We start from the raw sequence: 12,401 nt of genomic DNA, 5'->3' as shown, positions 1-12,401 counted from the left end.
TTAGCCCACTGTGCTTGTACTGGCTCTTTGAAAGAGTGACCTTAGTCCTATTCCCTGCTTTTTCCCTTTAACCCAGCAAATGTTTCCTTTTCAAGTTTATACCTAATCCCCTTTTGAAAGTTATTACTGAATCAGCATCCGGCAGGTATTCCAGATCAGAACCATCTGATTAAAAGAAATTCTCTTCACCTCCCCCCTGACTATTTTGCCAATTATCTTAAGGCTGCATTTGTTGCTAACGCCGGGCATGTGCAGTCAATTCTGTTGCTCCCTTACACCATAGCGAGCGATGGAGTCGGCAGCAGCCAGGATCAAAAATGGCGCCGCTCAATAATAATCAGCCTGTTTTCTCCTCTTGATCCGGTTGCTTTGAGTTATTGGGAACGTCTGTTACTTTCAGTCCTACATCTGCACTTTGGATTTAAAGATAACATTCCCGTTCATCATTCTTTGTTCATGTCAATTTAATTTCATTAAAAACGGAGAATTGCGGATCTGATTGTTTGATTATTGCCGAATACAATACAGGAGCCTGTGGCATACTTTCCCTTTAGGAGGAGGGGTTGGGGACAGGGGGTGAGGAGGAGATGGAGGAGGAGGAGGAGGAGGAGGAGATGGAGTTGGAGGAGGAGGAGATGGGGTGGAGGAGGATGAAGGGGATAGGGGTTGAGGAGTGGGGGGGTGCGATGAGGAGGGGTCGGGAGTGAGGACAGTCTCTCTCCCCATGGACATGCTGACTCAGTCCCCAGGACACCTGTAAATACTGATACACTTAACAGGGAGCCTTTGTAGATTACTGGCACCTTCCTCACAGACCCACAGTGAATACTGACATCCTCTTTGGCGAGTGGACACGGACCTCAACATGCCCTGTAAATACTGAGAGTCTCCCCGGGGACCCCATTTGAAATGGTGACAGATTCCTAAGGGATCCCCTGCAAATGCTGAGAGACTCTTGGGAAATTGCATGTTAATGCTGAGACACTCCCCGGGAACCCCTGGTGAATTCTGTGCTCTGTAAGATGTGTGGGAAGAACTGGCCTCTTTTTGCAATGAGGATCTTCAGTTCCCTACAAGTTTATACACTTCAGGCTCCCCAGGCTTAATGTTATCAGACCTCACTTGCTATGTAGTGGCCCACTCTGCAAGTTTGCTAATGTCTCATGGGGAATCTTGTTGTGAGATGTATTCCTGCGATACTCAAATTGAAACAGGAGCAGATAATGAGTAACAATAAATAAAATTTACCCCTCTCCAACGGGAGGATTTTTCATCACGATAGATGAGGTTCTATTGCATAATAGAATTTCCTACTCGTCGCTCTGTACTGCAGCTTTTCAGAAACCTTTGTCAGATTAGCACTTGTTAATTACAGACACATTGCGAATTCACTGCATGGAATCCAGCCCACAGGGTCCGTTCCCACAAAAACTGTGCTGTCCAGCTCCAGCTTAATCCCACTTTCCTGCTCCTGAATCATTGCTCTGCGGATCCTGACACTTCTAGTGAATCTGACCACATCCTTCCTGTAATTCTGTGCCCAGGCTGCATGCTTTGCTCTGGCTGTGCTCAACCTAGTGTTTTATACATCTCTAGTTTAACCTCTCTGCTCTTATATTTTGTGCTTTGACTAAGAAAGAAAAGTATGCCTTACGCCTTCTAAACCACTTTACCTACCTGCCTGGCAGACACTCCACTTTTCCTCCATTCTCCTAAACTTCTCAAGTTAGCACCATTTATTTTGTCATTCCTTGCCTGGTTTGGCCTCCCCGTCTCAGCCCTCCCTCCATCACCTCCATGCGGGCTGCCCCCTGAAGAGAGTCGCAACCTCAGGAGACCAATAGTTTGCTCCACATGGCCCACCCTGAGCCATAGCTATCATCAAACCTCTCTTCTGCTTCACTGAGAGGGTCCCTAACAGGGTTCACCAGTCACATCTGCAGCAGGGAGCTCCTGCTGCCACTGATCCATCTGTAAATCTGAGACAAACAGTTGTGACACTTGTGACAGCACCAGCACCAACGCATTGTGGCTGCTGACTGATATTGCTCTTACACTTTCCCCTTTAGCTTCTGGGCAGCCATAGCAACCTGGACACTGAGCAAGTAGAAGCCCCCACCTATGTCAAGAGGCAATCTCGTTGCAATGTACAAAGATCGGAAGGGGCTTGATAGGGTAGCTGCTGAGAGATTGTTTCCGTTGGTTGGGCAGTCTGAAACATGAGATGCACAGGGCGGAATTTTCTGTGCCCACTGGCATCGAGCGTGTTTGGCGGTTTGAGCGGAAAGTATGGTGAGAGGCCAAAAATCGGTTTCACAACGTCATGACCCCAGTTTGCAATCGTCCGCTCTGCCTGTCAATGGCAGCCATGCTTCCCACCGGGAACCTCATTGTAATACGTCTGCATATCATAAGGCCAGCCCGCCGGAATCATCCACCCCCCCAAAGCTGGATCATCCCAGCAGGTCGGCATTATTGCAGCGTGGGTTAGGAGAATGCTTGTGCCTGAGCTGAGAGCGCAACATTCAGGCTGAAGCTGCCTCCAAAATCGGTCAAGTGGAGAAGGGCAGAGGTGGGTAGGGTTTCGGGCAGCCATACAGCGCACTAAACTCTGGCCATCCAGGTGGTGGCCAGCACTCTCCGGGATGCGGCAAGGGGCCTTCAGGCTTAACCAAGAGAGGTTTTTAGTACACCCAAGCTAACCCACGTGTCTCTCTCTTTCATCCTGCAGGAGTAATACATTAGCAGCATGGAGCCTGGTGAACTAGCTGTAGGTTTTGTGCCACACAGAGTGGGGAAGAAGGAGAAGAGAGCAAAGGAGGTGCCTGGCTGGGTAGAGGGAGGAGCAGCTCCTTAGGAAGAAGGGGTGGCTGGGGCTCCCGCACAGGCCGCTGAAGAGCCACTGAGAGCCGTCGCTGGTCGGCACATCGCCAGACCCAGGGTCTATAGACGCCGCCTTGCATTCCTGCAGATGACCGAGAACAAGTGTAGCAGAAGGCTGCGCATGTCTAGGGAACTGGTTATTACATCTGCCAACTGTTGCAGGATTTAGCGCCACAAGGACATGGAGGGCATCCACTGCCAGTGGCTGTGAGAGTGACCGTGGCGCTCAATTTTTAACCAGTGGCCCCTTTCAGGGCTCCACAGGTGACCTCTGTGGGATATCACAAGCCGCCATCCACAAATGCATCCATGAGGTCACGGACGCCATCTTTGAAGTCACAAAATTTTGTGCATTTCGCCCAGTACCAGGGCAGCCAGGATGCAAAAGCAATTGGATTCGCCCAGATCTCGGGTTTCCCATAGGTTCAGGGTGCCATCAACTGCTCATGTGGCGCTCAGATCTGTGTCACAACACGTGGTCAACTATGTCAACTGCAAGGGGTTCCATTCACTGAATGTGCAACCACCACAAACCCATCCTGCAGGTCTGCGCACGGATTCCAGGGGAGTGTTCATGACTCCTACATCCTCAGTCGATCACAGATGCCTGAAGTCCTCCAGGGTCCACAGAAGCTGCAGGGTTGGCTCCTCGGGGACAAGGGCTACCCACAGAGGCCGTGGCTGATGACACCCGTGTGGCAGCCTCAGACTGCAGCAGAGCGACGGTATAATGAGGCTCATGCTGCAACTCACAACTTGGTGGAGCAGACCATCAGGATGCTGAAGATGAAGATCAGCTGCCTGGACTGGTCTGGTGGAGCCCTGCAATACAGTCCGCAGACGGTGTCACACATCATCGTCGTCTGCTGCACCCTTTACAACCTGGCACTGCAACGGGGAGAGGAGCGGCTGAGGAGGAGATGGAGGAGCTGGGGGTCCCTCTGATGAGGAGGATGTCGACGGGCTGAGGGTGAAGACGTCCTCGAAGACGATGATGATGGGGATGAGGCCCTCACACTAGCCAGACGAGGCAGGCGCACTCGGGAAGCCCTCATAGCCGCTAGATTTGTGGAGGATGGTGACGACATGCAGTGAGGAGACATCATAGATCCTCACATTGTATCTATGAATGTTTGACTCCAGTCTGGCTTATGGCAGTGCACATACCCTCTGTGATAACGCTCCTGTCATGGAAATGCAGTGGAGGCCCTAATAGTCCCTCGATTGCAGGAGGATGAAGACAACATGCAGTGAGGACACTCCATAGACCTTCACATACCCTCTGAGAATGTCTGACTCCTGTCTGGCCGAGGGCAGTTTGCTTACACTCTGATCAGGGTCATAACATGCAGATGCAGCCGTGAAACTTTAAATGCACCTGATTCTTTGTCCGCCTTCAGCACCTGAGCCCTTCAGGAGCACAGCGTCACTGGTTACAGATGCTGAAGAGATGGGGGCCAGCCCCACATTAAAGGTGCTGAGAGCACACAGAGAGAATGAGAGAACTCGGTGACGCTGCCCTGCACCCCTCTCCGGTACAAACTGTTGGAAGCCAACTGTGGCTTCAGCGATGTAGTTCAGCCCGCACATCAGTGCAGGACCAATGCCCTGGACTAAGGTCTCCATGACGGTCGCCATACTGCCAGTGTTGACCTCAGTGCATGCCGGCGCTATCACCTCAGCCTGAAGGTAGACGGACTCTTCCATTGTGCCTTGCAATCTGAATACAGCAGAAACCCCTTCCTGATATTCCCAAGTTTACCTTTGCAGCTCCAGCAACTGAGGTATGACCAAGTCCAGAGGCTCCTCATCTGACTCAGACTCAGCAGATTTCTGGCCTCCAGCAGTCCCCTGAGTGCCGGACACCTGGGAAGTCCCTGCCTCCGTCTGCTATGGATCAGACAGTGCGATGTGCTTACCAGATTGTGATCCTGAGACTACTCTAAAGCTAGGTCCCACCGAGGCGTTGGTGGAGAGGGTGGTTGGACACTGTGATGGGTCTTCAATGAAGGTGCCTTCAGATTCCTCGTAGAGGTTTCTTCAGGGCTTGATTGGAGGTCCTGGGTCATGGACTCCATTGGAGAAATAATTAGTGGGTGGCAGGGGACTGCGGAACAGGACACATCACTCACAGCATGGTTATCTGATGGACATTGCACTGCTGGATCCTCACTTGGTAGAGCACCATCAACCTCACTGTCAGCACAAAGGAATAGTCCAGACCCTCACCAGCCAGCTGGATGGCTCTATTTTCAAAGTCCGTGAGGACCTTGATTTCAGGCATTCCTCCACCAGCCTGCAACCTCTCCCTCTTGCTTTGCGCCAGCTTATCATACAAACATATGAATTAGGAGCAGGAGTAGGCCACTCGGCCCCTCAAGCATCCTGCACCATTCAATAAGATGATGGCTGATCTGAATGTAACCTCAACCCCACATTCCAGCCTTCCTCTGATAACCTTTCACCCTCTTGTTAATCAAGAACCTATCTAGCTCTGCTTTAAAAATATTCAAAGACTCTGCTTCCACTGCTTTTTGAGGAAGAGAGTTCCAAAGACTAACAATTCTGAGAGAAAACATTTCTCCTTATCTCTGCCTTAAATAAGTAACCCCTTATTTTCAAACAGTGACCCTTAGTTCTAGACTGTCCCACAAGAGGAAACATCCTCTCCACATCCACCCTGTCAAGACCCCTCAGGATGTTAAAAGTTTCAATGAAGTCACCTCTTAATCTTCCAAATTCCAGTGGATACAAGCCTAACCTGTTCAGCTTTTCCTCATAAGGCAACCCACCCACTCCTGGTACTAATCTGGTAAACCTTCCCTAAACTGCTTCTAATGCACTTACACCCTTCCTTAATAAGGAGACCAATTCTGTACGCAGTACTCCAGATGTGGTCTCATCAATGCCCTGTACAACTGAAGCATAGCCTCCCTACTTTTGTAATCAATTCCCCTCACAATAAATTATAACATTCTATTAGCTTTCCTCATTACCTGCTGTACCTGCAAACTAACCTTTTGTGATTCATGCACTAGGACACCCAGATCCCTCTGAATCTCAGAGCTCTGCAATCTCTCACCATTTAGATAATAAGTTTATTTTTTACTCTTCCTGCCAAAATGGACAATTTCACATTTTCCCACATTATACTCCATTTGCCAGATCTTTGCCCACTCACTTAACCTATCTATGTCACTTTGCAGCCTCCTTATGTCCTCTTCACAATTTACTTCCCTACCTATCTTTGTCTCATCAGCAAATTTAGCAACCATTCCTTCATCCAAGTCATTTATATAAATTGTAAAAAGTTGAGGCCCCAGCACTGATTCCTGTGACACATCACTCGTCACAACCTACCAACCAGAAAAAACCCATTTATACCAACTCTTCTTCCTGTTAGCTAGCCACTGTACCATCCATGCCAATATGTTACCTCCTACACCATGAGTTTTTATTTTCTGCAATAACCTTTGATGTGGCACCTTATCAAATGCCTTCTGGAAATCTAAGTACAGTACATCCACAAGTTCTCCTTTATCCATAGCACATGTGACTCGTCCAAAGAACTCCAATAAATTGAATAAACATAGTTTCCCTTTTACAAAGCCATGTTGACACTGCCTGATTGCCTTGAATTTACCTAAGTGCCCTGCTATAACATCTTTAATAATAGCTTCTAACATTTTCCCTATGACAGATGTTAGGTTAGCTGGCCTGTAGTTTCCTGTTTTCAGTCTCCATCCCTTTTTGAATAAAGGAGTTACTTTTGCTATTTTCCAATCTAATGAAACATTCCCCGAATCTAGGGAATTTTAGAAAATTAAACCAATGCATCAGCTATCTCACTAGTCACTTCTTCCAAGACCTTAAGGTGAAGTACATCCAGACCTGGGGATTTGTCAGCCCGCAGCCCTAACAATTTGCTCAGTACCATTTCTCTGATGATTGTAATTTTCCTGAGTTCCTCCCTCCCTCCCATTTCCTGATTTATAGCTAATTCCAGGATGTTACCCGTGTCCTCTATAGTGAAGAGGAAAGCAAAATACCTGTTTAATTCATCCACCATCTCCCTACTTTCCATTATCAATTCCCAGACTCACTTTCTATAGGACCAATGATCACTTAGTTAACTTTTCTTATTTAAGTATCTATAGAAATTCCATTTTTATGTTACTAGCTAGCTTTCTCTCATACTTTAATTTTCCCTCCTTATTAATCTTTTTGTCATTCTTTGCTGTTCTTTATATTCTCCCCAATCTTCTGACCCCATCGTTGCATAATTATATGCTTTTGCTTTAAGTTTGATACTGTCTTTAACTTTTTTACTTAACCATGGATGGTGGGCCCTCCCCTTGGAATTTTTCTTTCACATTGGAATGTATCTATTCTGTGTATTCTGAAACATCCCTTTAAATATCTGCCACTGAACCTCTATTGACCTATCCCTTAACCTCATTTCCCAGTTCACTTTAGCTAGTTCCACTTTCATGCTCTCATAATTGTCCTTATTTAAGTTTAAAATACTAGTTTCTGATGCACTCATTTCTCCCTCAAAATTAATGTAAAATTCAGCCATACTATGATCGCTGCTACCTCAGGGCGCCTTCACTTTGAGGTTATTAATTAACCCTGTCTCGTTGCTCAATACCAGATCTGGTATAGTATGCTCTCTGGTTGGCTCCAGGACATCTGCTGTTCTAAGAAACCATCCCAGAAACATTCCATGAACTCCTCATCAATTTTACTTTTGCCATCTGATTTTCCAGTCTGTATGTAGATTAAAATCCCCCATGATTATTGCTCTACCTTTTTGACAAGCTCCCATTACCTCTTCTTTTATACTCTGTCCTACCGTGTAGTTACAATTAGGGGGCCTGGACATCACTCCCACAAGCAACTTTTTGCCTTTATCATTCCTCACCTCAACTCAAACCGCTCCTACTTCCTGGTTTCCTGAACTCAGGTCATCCCTCTCTGATGTGCTAATATCATCATTAATTAACGGAGTCACCCTTCCATCTTTTCCTAACTTCCTGTCCTTCCTAAATGTCACATACCCTTCAATATTCAGGTCCCGATCTATGTCATCCTGTAGCCATGTCTCTGTAATGATTATCAGATTATACTTATTTATTTCTATTTGCATCATCATTTCATCTGTTTTGCTTCAAATGCTATGTGTATTTAGATACAGAGCCTTTAGTTTTGTCCTGTTATTATTTTTGTAGCGACTAGCATTATCTGCTGATTTACTCTTAGAATTGTACTCTGTCCCTTCCTGTCACAGTCTGTTTATCATTTCTCATATTAATACCTGTCTCCCTTGCCTTGTCTCTACTCTTTGGTTTGACACATCTTCCCAAATTTGATCCCTTGCCCCACTATTCAGTTTAAAACCCTCTCAATTCCCTAGTTATGATGCTCACAAGGACACCAGCCCCAGCACGGTTCAGGTGTAGACTATGCCAATGGTAAAGATCCCACTTTCCCCAATACTGGTGCCAGTGCCCCACAAACCGGAATCCACTTCTCTCACACCAGTATTTGAGCCACACATTAATTTCTCTAATCTTATTTGTCCTGTGCCAATTTGCACATGGCTCAGGTAATAATCCAGAAATTATGACCTTTGAGGTCCTGCTTCTTAATTTGGTGCCTAGCTCGTCACACTGACTATGGAGAACCTCCTTCCTCATCCTGCCTATGACATTGGTACCTACATGGACAAGACCACTGGATCCACCCCCTCCCACTGCAAGTTTCTCCCCAGCCCTGAGCAGATGTCCTGAACCCTGGCACCGGGCAGGCAACATAGCCACCTGGACTGTCGCTCTTTGCTACAGAGAAGTGTCAATCCCCCTTACTATACTGTCACATACTTCCACTACATCCTTTATTGCTCCCCCCGCTTGGATGGCTTCCTGTCCCATGGGGCCATGGTACAGTTTGCTCATCCACCCTGCAGCCCCCACTCTCATCCAAACAAGCTGAAAGAACCTCAAACCTGTTGGACAATTGCAGATGCTGACACTCCTGCACTCCTGCACTCTGGGTCCCCTTACCTGCCTCACTCGCAGTCACACCCTCCTGTCCCTGACCACTGACCAAATCAGAAGAGCCTATCCTAAGTGGTGTGACTGCCTCCTGGTATAAAGCATCCAGGTAACTTTCCCCCTCCCTGATGTGTCGCAGTGTCTGCAGCTCAGCCTCCAGCTGAATGACTCTGAGCTGAAGTTCCTCAAGCCACAAACACTTACTGCAGACGTGTTTGCCCTGGATCACAGTGTTATCCAGGAGCTCCCACATGCTGCAGTCTTGACACATTACCTGTCCTGCCATCCTTGTGTTTTAAATAATTACTTTAATCATTAAAGTGATTAATTATATAAATCGCTTATTTATGTTGTTTTCTTATATAATTTATTAACTTTACCACCAAATTGTGTACTATTTTAAACCTTACAGATAGAATAGAACTTAACTACTTACCAGAAATTCACCAAACAGCTAGCTCCTTTCCCTGTAGTTGAGCAAAGGAAGCAACACCACCCCCTCACCCCCTCACCACTCCCCCCCTCCCCCCCTCCCCACTCCCTTCTCGCCAAACTCCAAGTCTTCACTCAGTTAGCTCAGCTGCAGATGGAGAGATGGAAGCAGGACACCTGCCAGGCCAGATGATAAGTATGCCCGGCAAATGCGGGTGGTAAGTGGTCCCATAGATGGGATGAGGACAATGAAGGTGTGTGTGAGAGAGTGAATGGTGATGTCCCTTGAACTGCCGGTGAGTGAGATTCCTATGGATGTGTGATGGGTTTGTGAGTGTGTGAGTTGAGAGTGGAGAAGAGTCACTTACCCTGGCGGAACGGAGGAGATCATTCATCCTGTTTTGGCACTGGGCGGCTGCTCTTTTGTAGGGCATTGGTGCTGACCACCACTGCCACGCCTCTCATACTGGATTGGTGGTGTTGCTGTCCCTCTTGCGTCCAGCATGGGGATAGGGGACATCACGGTGAGCCCCCATGGCGTCCAAAAGGCATTCGAGGGACACATCATTAAACCAGGGGGGCTGCAGTCTTCTTGCCTTTCAGGGCCATGTCTTCTTTGCAGCCGTCCTGGGCTGGAAACGCTGAGAGGTGGGCGCGTGGCTGGAATTTAAATATGGCGCCTGGTGTGATGAAGCAGCGAGGTGATGGCAAATGAGTGGCAGTCGGCCATGGAAACAGCGTGTTTCCCGGGAATGCATTATTAATGAGGCGGGATTGGGATGATACGGCGTAAAAAGTTGCCATTGCAGCCGGCTGGTAAAATGTCCCTTTTCCCGCCCACTACCACACTTAGTGCAAACCTGGGACCATTCCACTCACTGCCTCAGGACAAGGGGCTGATTATTTAGGACTGAGATGAGGAGAAATTACTTCACTCAAAGGTTGTGAACCTTTGGAATTCTCTGCCCCAGATTGTTTGGAGGCTCGAGTAGATAGATATTTGGTCTCAGGGAGTGAAGGGATACGGGGACCGGGCAGGGATGATGGAGTAGGCTCAGTGGGCCATGTCGTGCACACTCCAGCTCCCTTGTGCCATGCAGTCAACACCTTCAAGCTGCAGGTGATGGCAGGATGGGAGATCCCACAATGGAGGTGGGTAACTGCGTCCCATGAAATGGTTGGTCTGTCCAGGCATAGGCTCACTGCCCTTTGCAGGCATGCCTGCCTACGGCCTCTTCTAAGTGAACATGCAGAGGGCTTGCCAAGTGAGAAACAAAGAAGAGAGCGGGCGTCAATGGCATCAGTTGAGATAGGCAATCGACAGTCAGCGCAATGGAGCTGAGTACATGTGCAAAACTGCCACTGTTTAACAATAGGTTCAGGGGCTAGGGCACACTGGCTCTCTGAGCTACCACCCCCTGGGATCTGGGGGGTGACAGGCTCCTCCTTGTGATGGGGAATTGGGTGGAACAAAGAATCAGACAACAACATCCACAAGCTCGTACTAACACGGCACCCTTAACTTTGGAGGACGTGCCAAGGGGTATCCCAGAACTAACTGGTAAGCAAGATTTGACGATGAGGTACAGAAAGTGTTATTGGGAATGTGGGAACATGTGCAGTGATGTGCTTTATAGACTGTCATTGATGGCTTCAGCGCACAGGAACAAAGGCCTGTCTAGTGATGCCAGCAGAGCCCTCAGCAACTCCCAGGTGACCTCCAACACCAGCTTGGCCCTGCAGAGTGGGAGAAGAGACCGTTTGGATCAACAAGTCAAACAGACTGTGACCAAATAGATGGTGCATGTGACAACCTTCACTGAGTTCCCCCCTCCAGGGCAAACAAAGCACAAAGCACGTTGAAATGGTTGCTATGCCTTCAGTCAATGTGGGGCAGAATGTATTTCAGATATATGGGGGCGCGGGGAAGCAGAGTTAGTGGTTAGCAGAGTTAGTGGTTAGCACAGTTAGTTGTTAGCAGAGTTGGTGGTTAGCAGAGTTGGTGGTTAGCAGAGTTAGTGGTTAGCAGAATTATTGGTTAGCAGAGTTAGTGGTTAACACAGTTAAGGCAACAAGGAAAATCCTGTGCAAGCAACGCTGCAGCTGAGACTGGCTAGGCCAGAGCAGAGGTAGGGGAAGCATGGTCACATGCAGACACGAAGGTGACCGGACGAGGGTGGTGAGGCTGAGGATGTGGTTGAAATGGATGGGCAGGGGTACCTTACCTTGGATGCTGTTCAGGGGCATTGAGGCCAATGTATTCATCTCACAGACCTCGCTTGGAACTGTTTTAAACACAGGACATTAGCACCTCAGCTCTTTCATTCGTCACCTACATTGGAGAGAAAGAGTTACAGACACGTGTGCTCAAATGCTCTTACATAAAGAAACCCATTCGTGTAGATTATTGTTGAGACGTAATGCAAATTGTCAATCAAACAGCCATGGTTCAGCTGTGTCACACTGGGGGATTCTGATGGCCGTCTACCTGCTGACGTATTGACAACTTGGTGTTGCTGACATCAAATACCCTCTCGTCCTCGGCCCTGGTGTCCTCCTCCTCCTCAGCTTCATCCTCCTTGTCCTCAGTGCCCTCCTCCTCGGCCCACTCCTCCACCTCCTCAGTATGCTCCTCTTCCTCGATGTCCTCCTTTGCCTCATCCTCGGTATGCTCCTCCTCGGCCTCAGCATCCTCCACCTTCTCCTTGGTATCCTCGTCCTCATCCTCGGCCTCCACCTCGTCCTCATCCTCTGCCTCCACCTCCTCCTCATCCTCTTTCTCCTCATCCTCGGCCTCCACTTCCTCCTCATCCTCGGCCTCCACCTCCTCCTCATCCTCGACCTCCACCTCCTCCTCATCCTCGGCCTCCACCTGCTCCTCATCCTCTTTCTCCTCATCCTCGGCCTCCACCTCCTCCTCATCCTCAGTGTCCTCCTCCTCCTCAGTGTCCTCCTCCTCATCCTCGGTGTCCTCCTCCTCCTTGGCTTCCTCCTCCTCCTTGGTTTCTTCCTCCTTGTCTCGGCTCAGGA

At 48.4% G+C, this 12,401-nt stretch overlaps 1 long non-coding RNA gene across 1 annotated transcript in view; it reads right to left on the bottom strand.

The window, feature by feature from the left end:
- Positions 1 to 11,669, bottom strand: part of LOC144694713 (uncharacterized) — a 36,267-nt gene extending 24,598 nt beyond the window's left edge. The window contains exons 1-2 of the long non-coding RNA XR_013579817.1: positions 11,597 to 11,669; positions 11,011 to 11,108 (exon numbers count right to left, since the gene is read on the bottom strand). This is a non-coding gene — a long non-coding RNA (uncharacterized LOC144694713). The remainder of the gene's footprint in view (positions 1 to 11,010; positions 11,109 to 11,596) is intronic.
- Between the last annotated feature and the right edge of the window lie 732 nt (positions 11,670 to 12,401).

The sequence above is a fragment of the Cetorhinus maximus genome, chromosome 20 (genome assembly GCF_964194155.1).
Source record: "Cetorhinus maximus chromosome 20, sCetMax3.hap1.1, whole genome shotgun sequence".
NCBI classification, from domain to species: Eukaryota; Metazoa; Chordata; class Chondrichthyes; order Lamniformes; family Cetorhinidae; genus Cetorhinus; species Cetorhinus maximus.
The sequence above is the reverse complement of the archived record's forward strand: the minus strand, read 5'-3'. Positions and strand labels throughout refer to the sequence as shown.